Consider the following 24,932-nt stretch of genomic DNA (forward strand, 5'->3'; position numbering starts at 1 on the left):
GGACTACAGGCGCCCGCCACCACGCCCAGCTAATTTTTTATATTTTTAGTAGAGACGGGGTTTCACCGTGTTAGCCAGGATGGTCTCGATCTCCTGACCTTGTGATCCGCCCGCCTCGGCCTCCCAAAGTGCTGGGATTACAGGCTTGAGCCACCGCGCCCGGCCAATAATGGACTCTTAATTCGTCTCAAAGTGTGGCGTTTTCTCTAACTCGCTTGGGTGTAACACTGTACTATGGGTTTGTTAAAAACTAAGCTAAAAGTCATTAAGAAAACAATACAAAGCATCAAAGAACACCTATCAAAATTACAAAAACTCCAAAATGAGTGGACAAAGATCCAAAAAAACTAATAAAACATTTGAAAATTTACTTCAGCAATAAAATATAAGCTGACACAATCACATCGTGTCTTAAAAATAAACAGGTCAAAGAAAAGAGTATTTTTACATCAGTCCAGGAAAGTCAAAAGCATATACAGAGGAAGAGGGTTCTCCAAAACTCGTACGCTCCAGAGGGCTGAGGGGCCAGGGAAATCCACTGGCTGGCGGCCCTTCCAGACAAATCTGCAAAACAGACAGAGGTTCGAGGGTCACTGGGGGGGGCACAGAGGGGGAGGGAGGGGCGCTCCCTGGGGTGGGTGTACAGGTCTCAGAGGGCTCCTCGGGCCCTAGAAGGTGGCCTTGCGCCAGAGTCCATCCACAGGGCACTGAGGCCTGTGCGCTGCTCTCTGCTGAGGGGGTTGTCTGTGCACAGAGTGTCTATAAATGTCCTGCAGGAGGCACTGAGCCCAGGCACGCACATGGGCGCCTTCAAGGGACTGGACCTCCAGATACTGAAACACAAAGAGCAAGGATCAACAGGCAGAGCCCCATGCCCCCGAGCCCTGGGAGGAGCAGGAGGGCTGATGACACAGGGTGGGGTGGTGACCTGCCCCCTCCACCCAGACCCTCCATGCCATCCAGACAGAAGAGCTGCACGTTAAATGTGTGCTGCTTCCTGGAGCACGTCATTGTTATCGCCCAATCAGACTTGATCCTTCCAACATCCCCACCAACCCTGTCTATGCATTTTCATTTAAAAAATCATTAATGCTTTGCTAAAACATGCATTTCTCACTTAACACATTCCAGCATAAAAAGATTATGGAAACCACTGTTTTAAAGAGTAAAAAACTGTGTGTGTGTGACTGTGTGTGTGTGTGTGTATTATATATATATATATATATATATATATAATACACAAAAACACACACTCATATATGTTAATTTCAAATTGGAAAATACATTGAAAACAGTGACTTCCTGAATCCTGCCCCTCAACTCCTAAGTGAGCATGGCCCTGACTTGTCTTCACGAGTATTTTTGTTGGCATCTGACACAGACACAGAACCACTGATGCCCAAACCAGCGCTCTCTACACACAGAAGCCTCCACACTCATCTTGAGAAATGGGGCCATGAGGCCACCCGAGGCACCGAGGCTCCATGGAGGCTGGGGGATCCCTGGGACTGGGCACATCCCAGCGGGTCTTGGATCCTGGCCTTTCCCCTTCTTGATGCCAGGACCTACTGAGAGCCCGCAGGTGTGCAATGCTGGGCTGGGTGGGCTGCTTGTGTGGCAAGAAGCCTGGGGCTGCCTCCCTCCCTCTCACACCTTTCCCAGCAGGCATGCAACAGGGGGATTCATGATCAACCCAGTGGCTGCTCATGTTGAATTGGTGAAGCTCCCTCCCTGTTGTCTTCTGGGGACATGGAGGGCAGGGCTGGGTCCCCTCAAATGAGCTTAAGTGGCACTGCAGACAAGAACGCGCTGCATGGCCTTCAGAATCCTGCATCTGGTAGCCTGACCGGCACCTCAGCCCCTCCCTCATTAAAGCAGCCTATGGAAGCTCAGCCCAGTGGGCTCAGGGACTGCTACGGAGAGGCTGTCTGCTCCCTGGAGGATGTTCTCAGGGCATCCTTCACTTGCCTTTAGGGATTTCCAGCATAAGTACAAAGGCCACAACAGGTCAGGCCACAACAAGTGAGCTCAAGCTCTTCAGCAGCCTCATCCTTCAGCTCACTAGGTTTTCTGATGGGACAACAAGAGAGTGAGGGCAGCCACGGGCACACAGGCATTGTCTGCCTTCCCCTGGTCATGCCGCCCCTGCACACTCACGTTTCTGCCTTTTTGGGGATTTTCCCCACTTTTTCTGCAGGTGCCGGGAGAGGGCTTGTTGGTTATCTGGGAGGAAGACAACAAGTGCGCATGTCCAGAGACCCCAGTGCAGCAAAAGCCCCGGGGCGGAGGGGGGCGGCCACAGCAGACCCAGACGTCACTGGGAACCCTTCCTGCAGGGTGGCGCCAACTCTTCTGACCTCAGCCGGGCTCCCTTCCTAAACCCTGTGGGGTTGCTCAACAGGATTCAACGCTGCAGCCTGGGGACCAGGACTGGAGGCAATGCCAAGACAGTGGGCAGGAGGGCTGCAGGGGGACTTTATAGACACTGAAGACCCAGGACATCGACTGTCACGATGAGACCACCCAAAAGAACCCAAAATAAGAACAGGACATACCAAATCATGCTAAAAACCTAAGTTTTTATTGGAGGATGTTTCCTGTAAGTCCATGTTGCTTGGCAATTAAGTGATTTTGCCCCAAGGAGAGAATCAAGCTGCTGAGTGGCTGATGATGTCATTTTCTTCTGCCATCTTAAATCAAACCTCAGTGGGGAACAGACTCTCACTCTAAATTCTCCTTACCAAGGACACTATGTAAGTCACCTATGATACATACGGTCAGATTCTCATATTTTAATTCAAATAGGGGTTATCTTTTTTCTTTGACAAAAGCAGGTGGTCTGACCTTCGACGGTCCTGGGGCATCCTCATCTGATTCATATATGAATTCTTCCACGGGATCCTCCGTGCAACCTAGGAGGACACAGAGTGACTGTCAGGAGGTGCAGAGAAAGCATGTTCCTCTGTGCAAAGCACGACCCAAAGATCAATGTTCTAGAGAAATGCACACACTCCCAAATACATTCACCATCACTCCACACGGACTCTCTCCTCCACACCTCCCCACCCCGATGCACCCTATTCCTATTTAAATGACATCACTGCTTCTGGGAACTGCAGTGGATGGCCACAGTTGTTGACTAAACTCTTCATTTTTTCACACCCAACTGCCCAACCTCATTTCTAGCAGGAAGCTCAAACCAGGGTGGCTCTCCTGCAGAAGTAGGGGGGAAAGTGTCACCTTTCTCAACACTAAGATATTTCCTTAGCAAATGGGTGACCCCAGAGTACGTACCACTTGCCCAAAGTGCTGAATCCTTCTGCAGAGAGAAAGGAAAACACTGTGAGCGTCAGACCATGCTGTGTCCTGTGTGTACAGGTCTTTTCTTCAGTTGCTGACATTAGAAAACCAGACAAGAAACAGTGCTCGAGGTAATGGCCCCAAAATAAAGCCTAGAAGACACCTGTGGAAAGGCACAAGAGTTTCGTCTAAGACTTTCAATATGATTTTTGTTGCAAAGTCACCATTATTTTCTAACGGTAAGCATTTCTCCTGAGGAAAATGTTATCTGCATACAGTTTGTAACTGAAGGTGTCATCTATGCGTGCCATCTGGAGGCCAGCTCCTAGTTGCTCATGAACTCTCACATTATCCCACCAAGAAATTCTGTAACTTATCTATAATGTCCATGGTAAGGTTTGCATATCTTAATTCAAATGAAATAGAAAGAAACCAAGAGAAATACAATTCCCATCTTAGTCAAAGAAAGATCTCACTTCGACAACGGCAATGACTTGCTCTGAGGACTCCCCAGGAAGCTCTGCTGCCACAGGCTTGACACCTAGGAAACATAAGAGTCACTGTCAGCTCATGGGAGCTGCTGAAGAATCCCTCAGGCAGCCTTGGGTGCTGTGGACAGGGGGCTGGCGTGTGTGGAAAAGGTGGGATAACAGCACAGGCTGAGCAGCTGCTGGCCGTCCTCCTTAGTGGAGAAGGAAAGCAAAGGAGACCATCAGGAAAGCCCTGGGAGACAGAGCCTTGGCTCTCTAGCTAAGCCACCCTCATCGGTGTGAAAGCTGATCTCAAACAGGGTACCCCATACAATGTGGCTGTTTCAACAACAGCATCTCAGGGAGCCTTCTATTCAAACCTAAGCTAAGTTGTACTTTTTGTTTGAGATGGTTTTGCACTGTCACCCAGGCTGGAGTGCTGTGGTTCAATCACAACTCACTGCAGCCTCGACCTCCCAAGCCCGGGTGGATCCTTCGCCTCAGCCTCCAAGTCGCTAAAACTACAGATGCCCCCATCAAGCCTAGCTGATTTTTTGTATTTTTTTGTAGAAATGGGGTTTTGCCAGGTTGCCCAGGCTGGTCTCGAACTCCTGGGCTCAAGCAATACATCCACCATGGCCTCCAAAAGTACTCAGATTACAGACATGAGCCACAGCTCCCGGCCTCTGCTGCCTTCCTGATCCCTTCTGAGGGCATTTACTCCCAGGACCCACCGGCGCTGCTGTGTGGATCACCCCTCCTAGAAGATTTCTTACATCATAAAATCAGCCCTTCTTTTAAAAAATATGCAATTCAGCCAAAATATTCTACAACATTTATCCGTCAAACATCTGTTTTAAGCAAAATTAAAGATTTGAAAATACAATTATCCTATCATTTAAACATGACATGTCACATGTGCTATCTGTCCTTCCGGTCTCCCTCTTCAACACACGCGTCCAGGGAGTCTGCTACTGCTCAGGCTCTCACTGGCTCTGACACTGGGAGAGCCCATCCTGGAAGCAGCAGGTGGGGGCGCTGACCCTCTCCATCCCAGCTGTGCAGGAATTCCAGCAGGAGAGATGGGCACCAGGCTAATGCCCAAGTTGTTCCTTGAGCTCCTGTTTGCTGCTGTGCCTTAGGTGTGTGTGCTAGTGAACTGCAGCATTTCTAAGGCTTGTGGTTACTATGTTCTTAAATACAACAGGACATGTCCTTGATTATTCTCTGCTCTCCACCAGGAGCTGAGGAATGAACCCATCATGCCGCCAAAACCCCCTGAGCTCTCCAAGTGTGCCTCACATTAATGACCATGCCAGATTCCACTGTAAAATGTAGCTATTCCTACGCGGTGTTAGGTGACCACTAAGACCGTCCTGTAATGACAGTGCTTAAAATCTCTACAGGCTGTCATACTTCCACATGCACACATAGGTGCTGGAACTCCCTGGCATGCTGATGAGTTATGCCAGGGCTGTCTGATAAACGCGCAGTAGTAGCCCATCGCATCCATGTTTCACCCATTCTTGAGGTCACATTTGTCTCTTCCATTTAGGAGACCAAGAGCTCGGGAAATTCATCTCCACACCATCTCTATCTGAGGAGTGAAGACAGGAAACTTACCTTCAGATACAGCTGCCATGGAGGATGAAAGGGCTGATTGACGTGACGTGTACAATGGTGATGAATTTTGTGTTTAGAACAGTAATCCTTGTGTTGTGCTTTGCACATAGGAACATGCTTTCTGGGGAAATGCACACACGCTCCCAAAGACATTTATGATCCCTTTACACAGACTCCCTCCTCCATACCTCCCACCCTGATGCACACCACCCTCTTCCATCTAAATGACACCATTGCCTTAGGGACCAGACTGGGATGCTCACAGTTCTTTACTAGACTTCCCCTCCCTTCCTGAGTCCTTCCAACATCATTTCCTCCCTAGAATCCACCTGTGGTGCTTCTGTGTGTATCACTCATTCTAGAATATTTTATACTTGGTAAAAACAATATTTGTTCAGAGAGATTTCATTCTAGCCCCAATATTCTACATATTCACCAAACTTTTGTGTTAAAGACAATAAAACAAAGCTTTGAAAATACTCAATTATCCTCTATTTAAAGATAACCCCTACTTAGCAAGTGCTATCTGTCCTTGCACTCAACCTTCTCAATGCAATGTCTGTGTGTCGGGAGTCCCTTGCTGCTCACACTCACACTGGCTCTGAGACTAGCAGAGAATGTCATGGGGGCAGCAGGTGGCAGCACTGACCATCTCCAACCCAGCTGTGCAGGAGGTTCCACCAGGGGAGATGGGATGGTTGGGAGGCCAACACCCAAGTTGTTCCTTGGGATATTTGGTGCTGTGTATTGATTGTGTTTGCTACGTAACTAAACCATTTCTTTCCTTCTTTCAATAGCGGGTCTCTGTTACTGAAGCTGGAGTGTAGGGGCATGATCTCTGCTCCCTGGAACCTGTGCCTCCTGGGATCTAGTGATCCTCCCCAATCGGCCTCCCAGGTAGCTGGGACCATGGATGGGCCACCACACTGAGGTAGTTTTTTGTATTTTTAGTAGATACGAGTTTTCACCTTTCTGCCTTGCCTCATGTCCAACTCCTGAACTTGCCTCAGCCTCCCAAACTACTAGGATTACAGGCGTGAGCCATTGTACCCAGCCATACAGTACAGAAGCAAGTTTAAAAATAAAATATTCATTTGAATAACAAGCTTACGTTGGAGCTGCAATGTTGGCAATGCAGATTTTGAACACGGATCACAAAAAGCATGCATAAAATCCTACTGGCCCAGAGAACAAACCACTGCTCAGAATTAGGCTAAATAGCTGCTGCTTTTAAGAAAATAAAAGGCCTGAAATCAATATACAACATTTTTTAAAATGTATTGGCCGGGCGGGTGCCTGTAATTCCAGCACTTTGGGAGGCCAAGATAGGAGGATCACCTGAGGTCAGGAGTTCAAGACCAGCCTGGCCAACATGGTGAAACTCCGTCTCTACTAAAAGTAAAAAATTAGCTGGGTGTGGTGACACACGCCTGTAGTCCCAGCTACCTGGGAGGCTGAGGCAGAAAAATTGCTTGAACCTGGGAGGAGGAGATGGCAGTGAGCCATGATCATGCTATTGCACTCCAGCCTGGGCAACGGGTAAGACTCCATCTCAGGAAAAAAAAAAAAAAAAAAAAAAAAGGTATTAAACACTACCATATACAGAACAATCTTTGTTATTGACTATATTTAAAAATTATTTGCATAGTTATTACATATTGCAAATGAGCATAATACATGAACTTTCTTTTGGAAGGCAATTCCTTTTTACATACAATAAGAAACATCTAATTTCAGCTGGGCGCGGTGGCTGATGCCTATAATTCCAGCATTTTGTGGGGCCAAGATAGGCACATCATCTGAGGTCAGGAGTTGGAGAGCAGCCTGCCGAATATGGCAAAAACCTGTCTCTACTAAAAATACAAAAATTAGCCAGGCATGGTGGCAGGCGCCTGTAGTCCCAGCTCCTTAGGGAGGCTGAGGCAGGAGAATCACTTGAACCCAGGAGGCAGAGGTTGCAGTGAGCTGAGATTCTGCCACTGCACTCTGGCCTGGGCAACAAGAGCAAAACTTGGCCTAAAAAAAAACAAACAAAAAAAAAACCTAATTACATCACATTGCAAATATCTCGTTTTTCCTGTCAATAAACAGTTAATAGTATTACTGTAAATATCAGGAAGGCTACAAAAAGATAAGATTCCTTTTGGTCTTCACAGTGTTTTTTATGCAGTGAAGCACTTACTGTATTGAACAGAATGCAGTACTAGAAAATGTCCTGGGTATGAGATGCTCTTGAGTGCCAAAACTAGGCTTTTCTTTTCTTTTTTTTTTGAGATGGAGTCTCACTCTCTGACCAGGCTAGGGTGCAGTGGCGCAATCTCGGCTCACTGCAACCTCTGCCCCCCGGGTTCAAGTGATTCTCCTGCCCCAGCCTCCCAAGTCACTGGGACTACAGGCGCCCGCCACCATAGCCGGCTAATTTTTTTGTATTTTTAGTAGAGACGGGGTTTCACCATGTTGGCCAGGATGGTCTCGATCTCTTGACCTCGTGATCCACCCACCTGGGGCTCCCAAAGTGCTGGGATTATAGGCTTGAGCCACCGAGCCCGGTCCAAGACCAGGCTTTTCAAATCAAAGATAAAAGAATCATGCAACCCTCTTACAACTGGGATACCATCCTGTGCCACTTGCCAATACTGTCTTTCCAGAAAACCATTCAAGACACTAAAAAAAGATCAGACTTATATGATAAACATACATAGAATGAAAAGACACCAGCTGCTATTTGACACTACTATTGGTAATGTCTGTCATATGTGAAAGTACTTTTTATTTTATTATTTGAGACTGAGTTTTGCTCTTGTTGCCCAGGCTGGAGTGCAATGGCACGACCTCAGCTCACCGCAACCTCCGCCTCCCGGGTTCAAGCGATTCTCCTACCTCAGCCTCCCGAGTAGCTGGGATTATAGGCATGTGCCACCACGCCTGGCTACTTTTCTGTATTTTTAGTAGAGATGGAGTTTCACCATGTTGGTCAGGCTGGTCTCGAAATCAGAACCTCCGGTTATCTGCCTGCCTCGGCCTCCCATAGTGCTGGGATTACAGGCGTGAGCCACTGTGCCTGCCTGTGAAAGCACTTTTAAAAAGAGAGCACGTCTGCTGCCTGGTCACATTCTGTACCTGTTCCCAAACCCCGAAGCCAGTGATGTCAGTGGCTGCATGGGCATTGAACGTGTACATGATTCCTGCAGCTTTCCTGTTGACCTGGACCATGTTCATCAATGTTTTTCGATACATTAATTCTACATCTTCTTGGATGACCACTAGTTTTATTTCATTTTTCAGAAATATCCAGCCATTGGTGCACAGCCATTGCCACTTGTGCCCCCAGGGGATCTTGTCAACTCCAGTATGTCCCCCCAGCACTGTGTTATCTGGCATAATAAATGTAGTTGGGCTGTAGTTGTAGTGACTCCTCCCAAAACAACCCAGGAGTTTAATACTGTTTGGCCACCGGTTACAGACACTGCTGCTCCTTCCGCTGTGGCTTTAAAAGCCTATCTAATCGGCTGGGTGTGGTGGTGGCTCAGACCTATAATCCCAGCACTTTGGGAGTCCGAGGTGGGTGGATCACCTGAGGTCAGGAGTTTGAGACCAGCATGGCCAACATGGTGAAACCCCATCTCTACTAAAAATACAGCAAATTAGCTGGGCGTGGTGGCGCATGACTGTAATCCCAGCTACTCGGGAGGCTGAGGTAGGAGAATTGCTTGGGTGGCAGAGTAAGTCTCCGTCTCAAAAAAAGTTATCTAATCAGGGACGTCACCTTTCCCTGCCAGTCATTTTGTTACCAAGGAAAGAAAACATATTCAAATCAATTTTTAGTTCAGAAAATGTTTTACTGTATCTTTTAACTTTTTTATTGTTCTGCATTTTTTACGTTAAAAACACCTACCATATATATTTTTTTGTTTTCCTTTTTTTTTCAAGAAATGTTTTTGTTACTTTCCTTTTTGATTTTTTCACTGACCATTACCATTATTTATATACCATGTACCTAGAGAGTTTCCAACGTTTCTCGTTATTGGCTTTTAATTTTATGCCATTTTGGTCTGAGAAGATACTTGCTATGATTTTCATTTTTTAAATGCTTTTTTGAGATTTGTTTTGTGGCCTAAAATGTGGTCTATCCTGGAGAATGTTCTGTGAGCTGATGAGAAGAATGCACGTTCTGCAGTTGGTGGGTGAAATGTTCTGTAATTACCTGTGAGGTCCCTTTGACTTCTCTTGGAGTCAGTCTGGTCTTTGTTACTTTTCTGCCTAGAGGGTGTGTCTGTTGCTGAAAGTGGGGGTTGGAGTCCCCAGCTATTATTGTCTGTCTCTGTCTGTTGCTCGAATAACTCTTACTTTAATAACTGGGGCTCCTGTGTCAGGTGTGTTTACATTGACAACTGTCCTACCTTCTTGCTGAATTGATCCCTTTATCATTTTATAATGACCTTTATTTTCTACTTTTGTGCTTTTTTTACTTAAAGCCTACTTTGTGTGACAAGCATAGCTGCACATACTCACTTTTGGTAACACCTTTCATTTCTTATCTTCATTGAATCTCACTTCTTCACATTTACCAAAATGTCTACTTTTGAGCCATGGCAATTCTTTGAATCTTCAGATCCACCACATGCTGATCAAGCCTTCCTTTTTGTCTGTACTCTGAGGAATCCCAAACAGGCATTTTTGCAAGAAAGTCTAGGAGGGAAACATAAATCTATGTGTCAGAAGAATTAACATAGAAAATAATGTGTCCTGGTTACCAAAAGTTCTCATTGTAAAGTGTTATGCACAAGACTATGAAATTTCATGTGCCATAAATAAAATTGTCTTGATTTGTCTAAAACTACGTTTTGTCTGAAACTACTTTTAAAAATTACATGTTACTCTAATAAATGTATTTTTGCCTGGGCGCGGTGGCTCACGCCTGTAATCCCAGCACTTTGGGAGGCCGAGGCGGGTGGATCATGAGGTCAGGAGATCGAGACCATCCTGGCTAACATGGTGAAACCCCGCCTCTACTAAAAATACAAAAAAAAATTAGCCAGGCTTGGTGGCAGGTGCCTGTAGTCCCAGCTACTCAGGAGGCTGATTCAGGAGAATGGCGTGGACCTGGGAGGTGGAGGTTGCAGTGAGCCGAGACTGCGCCACTGCACTCTAGCCTGGGCGACAGAGCAAGACTCTGTCTCAAAAAAAAAAACAACAAAAAAAAAACAAATATTTTTTCCAACTATATTCTTTCTTTTTTTCAAGATTATTTTGCCTATATTGGGTTCGTTGTATTTCTACTGGGTCCACTTGTCTACAAAAAAGTCTTTTGACAGGGATTGTGTGGAATCTATAGATTAATTTGGGAAACACTGACATATTAACGTTAAGTCTTTCAATCCATGCATGCAAAATGTCTTTCTTAGGTCTTCTTTAGTTTCTTTGAAAAATGTTTTCTAGGCTGGGCGCGGTGGCTCACGCCTATAATCCCAGCACTTTGGGAGGCCGAGGCGGGCAGATCACGAGGTCAGGAGTTCAAGACCAGCCTGGCCAACATGGTGAAACCCCGTCTCCACTAAAAACACAAAAATTAGCTGGGCATGGTGGTGTGCACCTGTAATCTCACCTACTGGGGAGGCTGAGGCAGGAGAATGACTTGAACCCAGGAAGCAGAGGTTGCAGTGAGCCGAGATCATGTCACTGCACTCCAGCCTGGGTGACAAGCAAGACTTCATCTCAAAAAAAAAAAAGAAAAATGTTTTCTAGTTTTCAGTGCACAAGTTTTACACTTCTTTTGTTAAATTTATTCCTAAGCATTTTATTATTTTTGATGCTATTGTAAATGGAATTTGTGTTGATCTATTCTTGCATTACTATAAATAAATACCTGAGACTGAGTAATTTATAAAGACAAGAGGTTTAATTGGCTCATGTTCTGCAGTCTGTACAAGCAGCATAGCAGCTTCTGCTTCTGGGAAGTCCTCAGGAAGCTTCCAATCATGGCAGAAGGCAAAGGAGAAGTGAGGTATCTCACATGGTGAAAGCAGAAGGAAGAGGGGGTGGGGGTGGGGGTGGGGGTGGGGGTGCCACATACTTTTGTTTGTTTGAGACGGAGTCTCACTCTGTCACTCTGGCTGGAGTATAGTGGCATGATCTTGGCTCACTGCAACCTCCGCCTGCCAAGTTCAAGTGATTCTCCCACCACAGCCTCCCGAGTAGATGAGATTATAAGCACATGCCACCATGCTCGGCTAATTTTTGTATTTTTAGTAGAGACAGGGTTTCACCATGTTGGCCAGGCTGGTTTTGAACTCCAGACCTCAAGTGATCCACCCACCTCAGCCTCCCAGAGTGCTGGGATTACAAATGTGAGCCACTGCACCCAGTCTATATAATTTTTTTTTTTTTTTTTTGAGATGGAGTCTCGCTCTGTCACCCAGGCTGGAGTGCGGTGGTGTGATCTTGGCTCACTGCACCCTCCACCTCCCGGGTTCAAGCAACTCTCGTGCCTCAGCCTCCCAACTAGCTGTGACTACAGGTGAGCGCCACCATGTCCAGCTGATTTTTTGTATTTTAGTAGAGATGGGGTTTCACTGTGTTGCCCAGGCTGGTCTCGAACTCCTGAGCTCAGAAAATCCACCTGCCTCAGCCTCCCAAAGTGCTCACAGGCATGAGCTACTGCACCTGGCTGGGGCCTATATACTTTTAAACAACCAGATCTCATGAGATCTCACTCACTATCATGAGAACAGTACCAAGGGTATAGTGCTAAACCATTCATGAGAAACTGCCTCCATGATCCAATCGCCTCCCACCATGCCCTACCTCAAACATTGAGGATTACAATTTGACAGTCCCCAATGTCATGTCCTTTCCACATTCCATGCCTTCCCAATCGTCCCCTAAAGTCTTAACTCATTCCAGCATTAACTCAAAAGTCCAAAGTCCAAAGTCTCATCTGAGACAAGGCTAGTTCCTTCCACCTATAGGTCTGTAAAATCAAAAACAAGTTAGTTACTTCCAAGATACAATTGAGGTATAGGAATTAGGTAAATATTCCCATTCCAAAAGGGAGAAATCGACCAAAAGAAAGGGGCTACAGGCCCCATGCAAGTCTGAAACCCAGCAGGGCCGTCATTAAATCCTAAAACTCCAAAATAATCTCCTTTGACTCCATGTCCCACATCCAGGGCAACTGATGGAAGGGGTGGACTCCCAAGGCCTTGGGCAACTCTGCCCCTGTGGCTTTGCAAGGCTCAGCCCCCGACACCACTCTCAAGGGCTGGTTTTGAGTACCTGCAGCTTTTCCAGGCACAGAGTGCAAGCTGCTGGTGGATCTACCATTCTGGGGTCTGGAAGATGGTGGATCTCTTCTCACAGCTCCACTAGGAAGTGTTCCAATGGGGACTCTGCATGGGAAATCCAACCCCACATTTCCCCTCCTCACTGCCCTGGTAGAGGTTCTCCATGCTGCTGCATGGGGCAGAGCCTTCATGGAGGACCTCTACTAGGGCAGTGAGGCTTCTGCTTAGACATTCAGGCTTTTCTATACATCTTCTGAAATATAGGCAGAGGCTCCAAAGCCTCAACTCTTACACTCTGTGAACTCACAGGCATATTACCACATGGAAGCCATCAAGGCTTACGGCTTGCACCCTCTGAAGCAGTGGCCTAAGCTGTACCTGGGCCTGTTTGAGCCATGGCTAGGCTGGGATGCAGGGAGCAGTGTCCCGAGGCTGCACAGGACAGCAGGAGCCCTAGGTCTGGCCCAGAAAACCATTCTTCCCTTCTAGGCCTCTGAGTCTGTGATGGGAGGGGCAGTGGCGAAGGTCTCTGAAATGTCTTCTAGGCTTTTCCCCCATTGTCTTGGCTATTAGCACTTGGCTCCTTTTTACGTATGCAAATTTCTGCAGCCTGCTTGAATTCATCCCCTGAAAATGGCCTTTTCTTTCCAGGCTGCAAAATTTCCAAACTTTTACACTCTGCTTCCCCTTTAAATATAAGTTCCAACTTTAGGTCATTTCTTTGCTCATGCATATGAGTGTAGGTTGTTAGAAGCAACTAGGTCACATCTTGAATGCTGTGCTGCTTAGAAATTTCTTCCACCAGATAGCCTAAATCATCACTCTCAAGTTCAAAGTTCCACAGATCCCTATGGCAGGGGCACAATGCAGCTATGCACCCAGGCTCTTTGCTAAGGTATAACAAAAGTGACCTTTGCTCCAGTTCCCATCAAGTTCCTCATTTGCATTTGAGACCTCATCAGCCTGGCCTTCACTGTCCACATCACTACTAGCATTTTGGTCTAACCATTCAACCAGTCTCTAAGAAGTTCCAAGCTTTCCCTCATCTTCCTGTCGTTTTCTGAGCCCTCCACATTCTTGCAACCTCTGCCTGTTACCCAGTTCCAAAGCTGCTTCCACATTTTCAGCTATCTTTATAGTAATGCCCCACTCCTTGGTACCAATTTTCTGTATTAGTCTGTTCTTGTATTGCTATAAGGAAATACCTCAGACTAGGTAATTTTAATTTTATTTATTTTTAAAAATTTATCTATTTATTTTTGAGACAGTCTCACTCTGTCACCCAGGCTGGAGTGCAGTGGCGTGATCTTGGCTCACTGCAACCTCCACCTCCTGGGTTCAAGCAATTCTCGTGCCTCAGCCACCCAAGTAGCTGGGATTATAGGCGTGCACCACCACAGCTGGTTGATTTTTTGTATTGTTAGTAGAGACGAAGTTTCGCTATGTTGCCCAGGCTGGTCATTTACTCCTAGCCTCAAGTGATCCACCTGTCTCAGCCTCCCAAAGTGCTGGGGTTACAGGCATGAGCCACCATGCCTGGCATAGACTGGGTAATTTATAAAGAAAAGAGGTTTAATTGACTCATGATTTTACAGGCTATACAGGAAGCATAGTGGCTTCTGCTTCTGGGGAGGCCTCGAGAAGCTTCCAATCATGGCAAAAGGTAAAGGCAGAGCAAGGCATCTCACATGGTGGGAGCAGGAGTGACAGAGAGAGGGGAGGGACTATACACTTTTAAACAAACAGATCTCAAGAGAACTCACTCACTATCACGAGACCACCACCAAGGGGATTGTACTAAACCATTCATGAGAAAATGCTGCTATGATCCACTCACCTCCCATCAGGCCCCACTTCCAACACTGGGGATTGTAATTCGACCTGAGATTCAGGTGGGGACATGGATCCAAATCATATCAGAATTGTTTTCTTAATTTCATTTTTGAGTGTTCATTACTAGGGTATAGAAATACAACCGATTTTTGTGTCTTGGTCTTGTATCCTGCAACTGAGGTGTTTTGTTTTGAGACAGAGTCTTGCTCTGTGCCCCAGGCTGGAGTGCAATGGTGTGATCTTGGCTCACTGTAACCTCTGCCTCCTGGGTTCAAGTGATTCTCCTGCCTCAGCCTCCTGAGTAGCTGGGATTACAGGCGCCTGCCACCATGCCCAGCTAATGTTTATATTTTTAGTAGAGATGGCATTTCACCATGTTGGCCAGGCTGGTCTTGACCTCCTACCTCAGGTGATCCACCTACCTCAGCATCCCAAAGTGCTGGGATTACAGGCATGAACTACCACGCCCAGCCACAACTGAGTTTTGTATTTTGGTCCTGTATCCTGAAACCTTGCTGAACTCCTTCATTAGCTCTCAGTTTTTTTGTAGATGCCTTAGGATTTTCTATATTCAGGATCATGTCATCTGCAAACATAGTTTTACTTCCACCTTTCCTATCTGGACGCCTTTTAATACTTTTTCTAGCCTGTCTGGTTAGAAATTCCAATACAATATTAATAGAAATAATGAGAGTGAACATCCTTGTATTGTTCTTGACTTTAGGGAGAAAGCTCTCAATCTTTTACCCTAAAGCATGAAATTACCTGTGGATTTTCAGAGATACCCTTTCATGGGTTGGGAAGGTTCCCTCCTATTCCTAGTTTATTCATTGTTTTTATTTTGAATTTTATCAAATGCTTTATCTGAAGTTACTGAGATGATTATGTGGGTTTTGTCCTTTATTCTATTAATATGGTGTATTATATTGATTTTCATCTGATGAACAAACTGCATGCATTCCTCGGATAAATCCCATATGGTCATGATATATCATCCCTTTATATGTTGCTAGATTCAGTTCACTAGGCTTTCGTTAAGGATTTTTGTATCTAAATTCACAGGAGATATTGGTTGGTAGTTTTCCTTCTTGTGTTTTTTTTTCTGGCTTTGGTATCTGGGTAATACTAGCCTCATAGAAGGAGTTGGGAAGTATTTCCTCCTCTTCAATGCTTATGGAAGAGTTTATGAACAATTAATATTAATTCCTCTTTACATGTTTGGTAGAATTCACCAGTCAAGCCATCTGGCCCTGGGCTTTTTTGTGGGGGAAGGATTTTTTATTACTAATTCAGTATCTTTTCTTGTTATACGTCTTTCAGATTTTCCACTTCTTCTTGAGTCAATTTCAGTAGTTTGTGTGTTTCTAGGAACTTGTTCATTTCATCTAAGTTATCTAATTTGACACAGTTGTCCATAGTATTCCCTTATAATTCTTTTTATTTTGTAAGGTCAGTAGTAACATCTACACTCTCATTCCTAATTTTAGTAATTTTGGACCTTTTCTCCTCTATGCTTGATTAGCCTAGCTAAAAGTTTTAGCTAGCTAAAAGCTAAAAGTAAATTTTGTTGATATTTTCAAAGAACCAACTTCTGGTTTCCTTTATTTTTTTCCGTTGTTTTTCTACCTCTATTTCATTTATTTCCACTTTGCACATTAATATTTCCTTCCTTCTGCTTGCTTTGAGTGTAGTTTGATCTTCTTTTCCAGTTTCTTAAAGTGGAAGGTTAAGTTATTGATTTGAGATCTTTCTTCTTTTCAATATGGGCATTTACAACTATCAATTTAGCTCTAAGTAATGTAGTAGTATTGGATATAAGGTACTTTTAATGAACTTAAATTGCTATGGTACTTAGATTTCTTTGGATACAATTTAAAATATGGGATAGTAAGCCAGGTGCAGAAGCATGTGCCTGTAGACCCAGCTACTTGGGATGCTGAGGTAGGAGGATTACTTGAGCCCAGGAGTTTGAGACCAGCCTAGGGAATATAGTGAGACCCTGCCTCTAAAAAAAATTGTTTAAATTTTAAAAAGTGGCAGCATACGGTGGCTCACATCTGTAATCCCAGCACTTTGGGAAGCTGAGGCAGGAGATCACTTGAGCTCAGGAGTTCAAGACCAGCCTTGGCAACATGGCGAAAGCCCATCTCTACCAAAAATACAAAAATTAGCCAGGCGTGGTGGCACATGCTGTGGTCCCAGCTACTCAGGATGCTGAGCCAGGAGGATCACTTGAGCCCAGGAGGTCAAGGCTGCAATAAGCCGTGATCGCACCACTGCACCCCAGCCTGGGTGACAGAGCAAGACCCTGTCTCAAAAAAATAAATAGAAAAGAAAGTATGGGATAATTGTGACAGTTTATTTTTTAAACATCAATATACGTAATAACTTAGTATTTAACTATTTAAACTTACGATAAAAAAAAGCTTTAAATGTCAACAAAGGAGGTATACAGATTTTCAAAACTCTTTTAGAGGGCAATAAGCAAGTCTGAAGCAGGCTCCAGTAAAGGCCATCACTGAATCTGGAGAAGTGACCGTGTCCAAGTTTGTCAGTGAAGCCACCCAAAAGGAATGGGTTCAGCTGGACAGGGAAGGCATTGTCTGCCATTATGCAGAACAAGAATGCAGAGTCAGAAATTAATGAGGTATTAAGAATGAAGAAAATTATACTGTTTGCACACCTGAGTTTGTGACTAAAAAATTCACATCATGATTATAAAAGTAATGACGATGATTAGAGCACACAAGAGCCTTTTAAGACAGATGCTATGTTTTGAAAACCTCCTGCTGGATGGGAAAGTACAAGTGAGAACCTTTCCTTGGTTGGCACAATTCCTTCCCTTCCTGGGCATCACCTTACTAACTAGAACTAAAGAGCCATATTTGCAATGCTAATACCCAGCCCTGGGGAGAGCCCACAGTTGCCCATCTGCCTTACTTACCTCAGGAACACAATCGCTAACTTCCCAAACAAAAAGCTGTCCAAGTGTCAGCCACAGCTACCAGTGACCAAAACACAGGAGCTCCCAGAAAAGAAGAAGAGCAACAACCACAGGCTGGTATCAACTTAGATGGGGGACATAAGGACTCAGGTCCTAAGAGGGGGGCAGGGGGAACTGGCTGCAGAATAGAACACTAAGGAAATCTGTCAGAAAATAGTCAGGAACAAGGTAGGAAAAGTGTCCAGCCCTGATCTTCCCCCAGAGAAACAGATCTTGTCAAAAGAAGGTACATTCTATAAATTTACAGTGCCAGGCAGAGTCCCCCAATCCTCAGAGAGCTGGAGTAGGGATTTGGAACAAGATCTAAGAACCCCCAGGTACCAGGGGACCCAGATCCTAGGACTGCTGAAGTACAGAAGAGGGCCAGAGTGGTTGCTGCCCAATGACAACCACTGACTCCTCCAGCATCTCAGGCTATCCCCCGTAAGAAGCATCCCAGACTGTGCATTTCCAACCCTGCTGAAAAGCAGGACAAGGAGAAAGGGCTGACTCTGCCTCAGCTGCAGATGAGGCTGTGCAGTCTGCAGACAATTGTGGGTTCATTACTGACAGTAGAAATGGCACTGGAAATTGTCGGGATCAGAGCAAAGGGGCTTCTGAGTGAACTAGGAACACCAGCACTGACAGCAAAACCACCCAGCTAAATAAACAGTAGGATATACGTAATTCCAGCAAGGCCACAAAACATAAGATCAATACACAAAAATCAATTATTTTTCTATATACCAGCAATGAAAAATTCAAAAATGAAATTTAAAAAATAATTCCATTCATAATAGTATCAATACAATAAAATGCTTAGGGATAAATTTTACAAAAAATGCACTTCTTTGATACAATAAAACTTTTATACACTAAAACTGGTGCTGAGAGAAATTAAAGAAGATTTAAATAAATGAGGGGACATCCATATTTATGGATTGGAAAACTCAATCTTGTTAAGATGACAATTCTCCCCAAATTGATCTATAGCTTCAATGCAATCCTTTCAAAATCCCACCTGCCTTTTTTGCAGGAATTAACAAGCTGATCCTAAAATTGATATGAAAATACAAATAACCTAGAATAGCCAAAACAATTTTGAAAAAGAACAAAGTTGGAGGACTTACAGTTCCTAATTTCAAAACATATTATAAATCTACAAAAATAAGGACAGGCTGGGCACGATGGCTCATGCTTGTAGTATCAGCTACTTGGGAGGTTGAGGTGGGAGGATCACTTGACCCCAGGACTTCAAGGCTGTAGTGAGCTATGTTCACACCACAGTACTCCAGCCTAGGCAACAGAGCAAGACTGTCTAGAAAAAGAAAAAAAAAATCAGGAGAGTGTACTGGCATAGGGATTGACATATAGATCAATTAAACAGAATTAAGAGCTCAAAAATAAACTCAACATTTATGGCCAACTGATTTTCAACAAAGCTGCCAGAAAAATTCAAACTGGAAAGAATATTATTTTCAACAAATGGTGTGGGACAATATTCACATGCAAAAAGATAAATTTAGGTACTCCACACTAGTCATTAAAAATAGCTCAAAAACTGAGATGTGAGGAGCACCTCTGCCCGGCCGCCCCATCTGGGAAGTGAGGAGCGTCTCTGCCCAGCCGCCCCATCTGGGAATTGAGGAGCGCCTCTGCCCGGCCGCCCATCATCTGGGAAGTGAAGAGCGCCTCTGCCCAGCCACCCCATCTAGGAAGTGAGGAGTGCCTCTGCCCGGCCGCCACCCCGTCTGGGAAGTGGGGAGTGCCTCTGCCCGGCCACCCCGTCTGGGAAGTGAGGAGCGCCCCTGCCCGGCCACCCCATCTGGGAAGTGAGGAGTGCCTCTGCCCGGCCTCCCCATCTAGGAGTGAGGAGCGCCTCTGCCCAGCCGCCCCATCTGGGAGGGGTACCCAACAGCCCCGAAGAGACAGCGACCATCGAGAACAGGCCATGATGATGATGGTGGTTTTGTCAAAAAGAAAGGGGGAAATGTGGGGAAAAGAAAGATCAGATTGTTACTGTGTCTGTGTAGAAAGAAGTAAACATAGGAGACTCCATTTTGTTCTGTACTAAGAAAAATTCTTCTGCCTTGGGATGCTGTTAATCTATAACCTTACCCTGAACCCCATGCTCTCTGAAACATGTGCTGTGTCAACTCAGGGTTAAATGGATTAAGGGTGGTGCAAGATGTGCTTTGTTAAACAGATGCTTGAGGGCAGCATGCTCGTTAAGTGTCATCACCACTCCCTAACCTCAAGTACCCACTCCCTAATCTCAAGTACCCAGGGACACAAACACTGCGGAAGGCCGCAGGGACCTCTGCCTGGGAAAACCAGAGCCCTTTGTTCACGTGTTTATCTGCTGACCTTCTCTCCACTATTATCCTATGATCCTGCCACATCCCCCTCTCCGAGAAACACCCAAGAATTATCAATAAATAAAAAAATAGCTCAAAAAGAGTCACAGATCTACATATGAGAACTAAAATGACAGGCAGGGTGCAGTGGCTCACGCCTGTAATCCCAGCACTTTGGGAGGCTGAGGTGGGCAGATCACAAGGTCAGGACTTCAAGACCAGCCTGGCCAATGTGGTAAAACCCCATCTCTACTAAAAATACAAAAATTAGCCAGACACAGTGGCGTGCGCCTATAGTCCCAGGTACTTGGGAGGCTGAGGCATAAGAATTGCTTGAACCCGGGAGGTGGAGATTGCAGTTAGCTGAGCTCATGCCACTGTACTCCAGCCTGGGCAACCAAGTGAGACTCCATTCCAAAAAAATAAAAAACCTAAAATTACAAAATGTTTAGAAGAAAATAATCCTGTGACCCTGGATTATGTGGAGTCCTAATTAGGGAAAAGGAATCAGGCTGGTGGGATTAAGGGAAAGCAACAAGAAAAAGCAGATAAGCTGTAAGTTTTCCTTTCTTCATGGTCCAGGACACACAGCCCTCCTGAGCAAATAACTCACAATCTTCCTGCACCCAGCTATCTCCAGACCCTCAGCTGATAGAAAAATGCAATTTAGTTCACTGCAACGTTGGTGTTATCAGTATACACAAAGCCCTCTTCAGTACACAGCGCAAGCGCCATCCTATAAAATCCCCAGCAAGCCTTTGTTTCCTTGCAGTTACCTCCACACCTGCTAACTTGCCCATTGCTTCCTTGCAACATATTTTCCTACTTTCTCTAATAAATCAGCCTTTCTTAACCTACAACTGTCTTGGTAAATTCTCTGAACCATCACGCCACCAGCCCCAGATAGTCACCACTCACCCATGACATTTTGGTGGCCCATATAAGGACTCTCTCTCCTTACAGGGAATCCTCTCCATTCTCTTTCCCAACTTGTGATCCTTGGTGGCCAACATCTGAGCACAGAGACAACTAAAGGTCTCTGGCCAGACCTACACTCCAGTGGGACTGACAGGTGTCCATGTGGAAGCATTTGACCCACCACCAGGTTCAGGTGAAGGACCTAAATTTACTTTCACTTTTCAGTCTCCCAGCAGCTGGCTTCTAGTATCCGACAATTGATGGCAACTGGCCAGGGCCACTCTCTGGTGTTGTCTGAAGGCCAAAGGGTGAATAGGGCTGAGTGCCCTGCCCAACATGAAGGAAAGCTCTCTCCTATCTTTTCTGGTCAAAAGTCCCTAAACCCTATGTGTGACACAACTGACAGCAGAAGCACGTTCAGAGCAAATTCACACACATTTTGGGTGACTCGTACCCTCTCTTTCTCACTCTGAATTATCCATCTTGTTCAGGACTTTGCTAAATCAGGTGATCCAGACAGCCTCAGAACAATGAGTCTTCCCTTATCCGCCCACTCTTCTGACTGGCACCAGGCTGAGTTCTTCCTTTACCCTTTTTCCTCATACCTGGGCTGATCACCCAGCGTGAGTACCTGGACTGGCCACCGATTGCAAAGCCCCTGAGCAGCCAAGAGGTCTTTTCTAACGGTGGGAGGCCCCTTTAGAAAGTGTACCCTGAGTCCCTCAGCAGACATAAGTGGAGCCCTTTTCATCTTGGCAGGATATCGAGAGAATGGGCGGTTCAAATAGCCCCAAGCAGCATGTTTTCCAGTCCCATCATGGGATAAACCCCATCTATTCCTTTAGCCTCACCTCTAGGCTGCATTCTAAAACACTGGAGAAATTTAACCTTTAGACTCTCAAGAAGAAACGTCTAATTTTCTTGTGTAATACAGCATGGCCCCTGTGCAGAAAATCCTCAAATTAGCCTCCTCAGTCTTTTATAGCCAAAAGCAGAATAAGGAGGACAGGGCTAAAAAGAAAGAAAACCACAGGGACAAAAGGCAGGCTCAGCTCTTGGCTGCTTTACAAGCCCCCAGCCCCCTCCAGGTTTCCCTAAGAACACTCCTCCAAATAACCGTCATTGGTACAGAAGGCTAGGCCACTAATAGGCAAACTGCCCTAACGGGATAAATGGGAAAAAAACCCACACGGCTTACCCCAACCCATAAGCTCGGCCGCTGGAAAAGGGACTGCACTGAGGACCGAAGGGCCCCTGGAACAGAATCCTGACCCCTGATGGCCTTAAGCTGAAGGGGCTCTCTGCTCCCGCTGGAGACAGCTCACTTTAACTGGTGGCTTGTGGAGGTAGGAGGAATTCATCCCATACTGTGTAGGTCTGGGGTGCTAAGGCTCTCCCTGATAGGAAATGAGCGAGACGGGTAGGGATGCTGCCCTGCACTGTCCAGTGGCTGCAGGCTCAAAAGCCATCCTGTAAAGCTTAACCTTTTCCTCCATTCCTTTCTTTTCTTTTTCTCTTTTTCTGTTCAATCCAGGAGTCTAACCTTAAATGGGAAAAAACAGTTTGTAACATCCTAGCCCGATTTTATTGTTCTCTTTAAAACTCCAGCTGCTTACATATTATGCTGTTTTTGTGCACATTTTAAACTAATGGGCAAATTACAAAAAAAAAAATTCAGAGCTCAAATATTTAACTTGCACTACAGAGTTAAACAGTCTTCTAAAGCTCTCGATTTTCCTCTCTTTTTTTCTTCCTGCTTTAGAACTGCTGTTACTAAGCTGCTGCTGCTGAGATAAGACTCATTATTTACGGTCTAACTAGAATATAAACACTGGAAACTCTTTTAAAGTTAAGAAAAAAAAAGGTTAAAGTTTTGTTAAACCAAACAACCTAGAATTTTTTAACCTCCCTTAAAGTTGATGGAAATAAATCCAGCACCTCTTTTAAATCTGTTTTGTTTTGTTTTGAGACAGAGTCTCTCTCTGTCACCCAGGCTGGAGTGCAGTGGCGCCATCTCAGCTCACTGCAACCTCCACCTCCTGGGTTCAAGCGATTCTCCTGCCTCAGCCTCCTGAGTAGCTGTGATTACAGGCATGTGCCACCAAGCCCGGCTAATTTTTGTATTTTTAGTAGAGACGGGATTTCACCATGTCGGCCAGGCTGGTCTCAAACTCCTGGCTGCAAGTGCTCCATCAGCGTCAGCCTCCCAAAGTGCTGGAATTACAGGCATGAGCCACCGTGCTGGGCTAAATCTTCTTCTTAAAGCGAACTCTTCGCATTCAGTTCTACCACAGGCTCTCAGTAATTCTCCAACTGCCTGTTAAGCAGCTTCACCCTCTTGATATTAATGCTTTTATAAGGGAGATAGTACACGATTGCTATTTGCAGAGGAACCTCCAAAACTATCACCCAGATGAAACTTCTTTATATTTGTCCTAGTGATGTTATTTACCCCCACACCACAACTTCAATGCGCTGAAGTACTAGTATTTAACTGTTTTTCTCATACTCTTTACAGCCCCTCTTCTTTCCCGCCTTCCTAAGTTTACCATATATTGTCATTTTCCTTAAATATGATTCTGTTTTTACTCTATCATAGCTAGCTACTGCCTCAATGGCTGCACCCAAGCACCCACTCTACCCAGTAATATCTCAAGTTGCTAACGTAACACACAATACTGACTGCTGAATATGCCCACACAAGCAGGCACTTGAGGATGACATTACACTCCTTCCTAGCTGTTGCACTATCTATAGAAGAAATTGTTAACATACAAGCCCAATAGTCTGGATTCGACTACACCACTTACACACACACCAAAAACGCAGGTTTAAGAGGGGGACCTAGGCCAATGGATGCCTCATGGCAATCATCCACCATGACAAAGTGGATTGGGAAGGCACCAGAGATGGCCTGTAAGGCAAACCTCTGCATTAGAAACTCCAAGGGGTTCGGCCCTTTCCTAGGGGCTTTAACACAAGTGCATTGCAATTCTGCCCTCAACTATAATCAGGTACACCAGGAACAGGTGCCATATGACGACTCTGATCAGCTCACTGTGGACCCCCACAGGCTTTCTCTATTGCGGGGAAACAACAAAGTTAATGCCTGCAAGATTGATGATGATGACTTTATGCCTATAAACAATTCAGCAACTGGGATGGAATATATAGGAATGGGGTCAAGACTAGACAACTCCTCATCCTCACTAATACATCTACATCTTTTTCTCAATTTTCCCTTATCCCATTAATATTTAGAAATCTTTATCTGTCAGACCCCACTTCTCCCACCTGTAATAATGCTCATAGGAGTTCATTTGTACCATTCATTGTTAATGCAATACCTCATTTTGGTCTTCTAGAATACAACAATTTCAAACCAAAATGTTACTGCAGCAATGGTATCAGCCATTAAGGGTACTCCATTAACTCTCCTTTAAACACAGCAGGACAAAATTTTAGGCTGCTAAATAAATGCTGTTCCCCCATAGTCCCACAGTCACCCTGCCCAATTCAAGTCCCAACTCCGGGGTTTAGGCCCATATAACCTCCTAACAGGCCAGTAATCCTAGGTAGGGCCAACTCTATGCCCCTGGTCAGCAGGAAGCAGTTGGAAGATGAGACCTTCACCCACATGACAAAGATTTGTCATTATTGCTCTGTCAGCAAGAAAATGTAGAGTCTTAATTAGGGAAAAGGAGTCAGGCTGGTGGGACTAAGGGAAAGCAAAAAGAGAAGGCAGATAAGCTGTAAGTTTGCCTTTCTTCATGGTGCAGGACACGTAGCCCTCTTGGGCAAATAACTCACAGTCTTCCTGCACCTATCACCAGACCCTCGGCTGACAGAAAACTGCAGGTTAGCTCACTGAAACCTTGGTGTTATCAATACTGCACAAAGACCCCTTCAGCACACAGCACAAGCATCACCCTATAAAATCCCCAGCAAGCCTTTGTCTCCTTGTAGTTAGCTTCTCTCTTGCAAACTTGCCTGTTGCTTCCTTGCAATGTATCTTCCTACTTTCTGATACATCTGCCTTTCTTTACCTTCAACTGTCTTGGTAAACTCTTTTTACCACCACACCCCCAGCCCCAGATAGTCACTGCTCACCCATGACAGATTAGACAGAGTCCTTCAAAAGCCTAATGCATAAAGAAAAATCTGA

General features: G+C 45.2%; 1 long non-coding RNA gene across 2 annotated transcripts in view; it reads right to left on the reverse strand.

Moving 5' to 3' along the window:
• Nucleotides 1-2,559: 2,559 nt before the first annotated feature.
• The window catches only part of LOC134758618 (uncharacterized), a 40,101-nt gene continuing 17,728 nt past the window's right edge, over nt 2,560-24,932 (reverse strand). For both annotated transcript variants that reach the window (XR_010134012.1, XR_010134011.1), the window contains exons 2-5: nt 9,906-10,082; nt 3,777-3,841; nt 3,295-3,463; nt 2,560-2,912 (exon numbers count right to left, since the gene is read on the reverse strand). This is a non-coding gene — a long non-coding RNA (uncharacterized lncRNA). The remainder of the gene's footprint in view (nt 2,913-3,294; nt 3,464-3,776; nt 3,842-9,905; nt 10,083-24,932) is intronic.

The sequence above is a fragment of the Gorilla gorilla genome, chromosome 4 (genome assembly GCF_029281585.2).
Source record: "Gorilla gorilla gorilla isolate KB3781 chromosome 4, NHGRI_mGorGor1-v2.1_pri, whole genome shotgun sequence".
Taxonomy (NCBI): domain Eukaryota; kingdom Metazoa; phylum Chordata; class Mammalia; order Primates; family Hominidae; genus Gorilla; species Gorilla gorilla.